At 39.9% G+C, this 3,502-nt stretch overlaps 1 pseudogene; it reads left to right on the top strand.

Moving 5' to 3' along the window:
* The first annotated feature begins 474 nt into the window (after positions 1 to 474).
* LOC102259817 lies at positions 475 to 789 on the top strand (annotated as a pseudogene).
* The last annotated feature ends 2,713 nt before the right edge of the window (positions 790 to 3,502 follow it).

Below are 3,502 nucleotides of genomic sequence, written 5' to 3'. Positions count from 1 at the left end.
ACATTACTTATAAAGGTATTCATTGGTACAATCTTTCTGTATAGCGGTTTAACAATACTAGTGTAAATAAAAAAAATTTAAGTGGCTTAGCATTCTACATCTAGGAAATTGTCTTAAAGAATGAATAGACAAATGTCCAGAGATGTGTGGGTTCATTGTAACAATGTTTACTATAGTTTAAAAAAGTAGAAATAACACATGTATCAAAATGTGCTTCATCCATATAATGGAATATTGTACAGTCATTAAGAATGATGAACTCAGCCATGGGGACCAACGGCAGGGTGTGACTCCTGGAAGTCAGTAATGGGGACCAAATGGGAGGTTCCAGGGTGACCCAGGCTGGAAGCTGGGCCTCTGGCCCTGGGGGGGATGGATACTGCAGAAGAGACTGAAGTCTTGGAAGAAGAGAGATTGGCGCTGTCCACCTCTTCCGCCCCTGAATCAGAATTTGACGCTGTGGTTGGATCTATCATGGATGCCAAGTTCCAGGTCCTTCAGAGAAATTTCATGGACAAGGACTACCAGGAGTTTGAAGACACAGAAGAGAATAAACTCACCTACACACCAATTGCTAATAACTACCTTTCTTTAGAAGAAAAATATATTAATCCTCTCATTAATCTGCTGGAGAGGATTCCTGGATTCAACATGGCAGCCTTCACAACAACGTTTAAGCACCATAAAGATGAAGTGGCTGATGACATATTTGACAAGCTGCTCACATTTAGGGACTTTCTGGCATTTAAAGAGATGTTTCTGGACTATGGAGCAGAAAAAGAAGGCTGAGGACTTAAGCAGTGGTTTAGTGGTGATTTCGTTGTGCAAGTCATCTTCTGAACTGGCTTCCCAGAACTGTCTGCCACACTAGCTCCTGCCCCCAGGCTATGGGAACCTTCTGGACATAATGAACTCAGTAGTCTGGGAGAGGCTCCTGCTCTTGGAAAGTCTGCAGCTCTTCATTAATGTTAGGGACTGTGGGTCAACAAGATAATGATCTGACCCTCCCAGGACTTCTGCTTTTCCTGAATCACCTCTTGTGTTCAGTAACCCCTGGTACTTCTGCCAAAGCAGACACCTCTCTTGGGTGCTTTTGCAAGTCAGACTGCCCTGGGGCAAGACTATGTGCAGCATTCCACCTGAAGGACCTTCCCCAGCACACAGGTTCCTGTGTCAGCAAAGTGGAATAACGCCATGACAAGCCCTGCCTGTTTCAAACACCACAAGCAGGCTCTGCCTGAATCATCCATGTGCTCCCAGCGCTTGAGTAGGAGTTCAGTGGTTCAAACCCAGTGGGTCACCTGTGTGCAGTTTTTTACTATTTGGGAGTGCCTACCTAGGGTGTTAAACAACTGCCCTGTCTTCAAATTTCTGAAACTCTTATATTCTGCTTACCATTTGGGAAAATTAGAACTAGTCTTGTCTATGGGAATAAACTAAAAAACAAAAAGACGTCCTTTACCCAAAAGCTACATGTGCAAATCAACTCCTGGTCTTGAGTTTGCAGTTCTTTTATCTTCGTCTCCCAGCCCTGGTGTAGTCCCACTGTTTTGAGAGAAGCCTCTTTTTTTTTTTAAGTAAAATTTTTTGAAAAAAGAAATTCTATAGCTGACTACTCAGGCAAATCTAGTAAACTTAGTCTTAAGATTTCTATGATTACCCATTTAAAGATTCAAGTATTAAATAGTTGCACATTTTAGTTGTTACTGCTATGAAGGCAAAAATACTTTCTTCATTGGTGTGTCTATTTTGATGGACACTGATAAACATACACTATATGCTGGAAATAGACTAAAAATATCCTTTTTATAGCATATGAAGTGTACTAGTATTTGTGCTGGTTTGTTTTAAATCCTTTCTGTATAATTTAGTTGGTTGGTTGTGGTTGGGGGTGAGTGTGAGTTTGGTATAAATGTAACTCTACAAGCTCTGCACTTCCAACTCTGTTCATCTTCCTGCCAAAATGGTGTTCCATTTGTCTAACTCAGCCTGAGTACAAGGGGGTAGAGACGAGCTATAATGGTCCTCTGTCCAGCTTTGGTTTAATGAAATGTTTGGTAGAACATTTCAGACCAGAAAACATGTATATCACACCTCTAGAAAAAAGGGGAAGAAGTAGTAGTTTAATTCCCAATGTGTGTCTTTGATTTTTTTAGTAATAATAGGAATCTGTACTGAAAAGGAAAATGATTTATTTCCATATATATTTGTTATAGAAAGATGTTATTTGGTAAATTTCTTTCTAGCTAGAGCCAGTGATGGCGAACCTATGAAACATGTCACCTCTGACACACGAACTCATTTTTTTGGTTGATTTTTCTTTGTAAAATGGCATTTAAATATATAAAATAAATATCAAAAATATAAGTCTTTGTTTTACTATGGTTGCAAATATCAAAAAAATTCTATATATGACATGGCACCAGAGTTAAGTTAGGGTTTTTCAAAATGCTGACAAGCCGAGCTCAAAAGGTTCGCCATCACTGAGCTAGACTAAACTCTATGAGGGCAGACACTATGTATCTTCTCCACTCTATTTCTGAGCCTAAAAATGGTCTAGAAAATAGTAGGCACTCAATCTAGTTGTTGAATGAATAAATGGATAAATCCCACAATAGATCAAATGGAAAAACCAATTTACAAAGCAGTATGTAAGACTCTACTCTGTGAAATACAGTATATCTACTTGAGTGTGTGTGTGTGTGTGTGTGTGTGTGTGTGTGTGTGTGTGTGTGTGTGTCAAAAAAAAATGCCACTGGGTGGTGAAATTATAAATGATCTTCAACTTTGCTAAATGTTATGCAGTTTTGCTGTAGTATGTGCTGTTTTTATAATCTAGGGGAAGAGATTTAGAGGAAGAGGGAGAAGTGAAGGACAAAGAATAAAAGATAAAGGATGGAGAATAAAGAATCAGTCACCACTGGGAGATGGACTATTTAATTCTAAAGATATAGCTGGTAGGATATCAAGTATCAATTGGGAGAGGTTCCTGTCACCCCTCTGACTATTTCACAAAGGTGAATGTTAGGATGGAAGAAAGGCCTTTCTTTTCTTTGCTGCAGCCTTCCACAATTTATGAGAAGCAAACTCCAAGATTTGTAGCTCCTCTGATACAGTCCCTCTGTTCAAACTGTGGAACAAGATAAGCTACTTCCAAGGCTACATTCTTGCATACCCTTCATTCCTGCTGGTTTACAACCCAGGGATAATTAGTAGAAAGTTCCCTTCCCCCTCCTCTTCAAACAAGCTTCTTTGAAACTCTTCATAACTTTTGCTCTAAGAATGTTTTACAGGCTTGAGAAAAATACTGATTAGACACCTCCCTAGGTCATCTGCCCAGATTGTCTCCTGAAGAACTAACAAAGACAACCCCCTGAGGTCTGGGGGGGGGTTGTAAATCATGGTAGATTATGCATCACCTCCCTCTCCCTTCCTTGTCCAAGGCTTTAAAAGCAGGGGTGGGGGTGCAGCTTTTGCTCCTTGCCCTTGTATTGATTAGCAA

The sequence above is a fragment of the Myotis brandtii genome, unplaced genomic scaffold, assembly GCF_000412655.1.
Source record: "Myotis brandtii unplaced genomic scaffold, ASM41265v1 scaffold29, whole genome shotgun sequence".
NCBI lineage: Eukaryota > Metazoa > Chordata > Mammalia > Chiroptera > Vespertilionidae > Myotis > Myotis brandtii.
The sequence above is the reverse complement of the archived record's forward strand: the minus strand, read 5'-3'. Positions and strand labels throughout refer to the sequence as shown.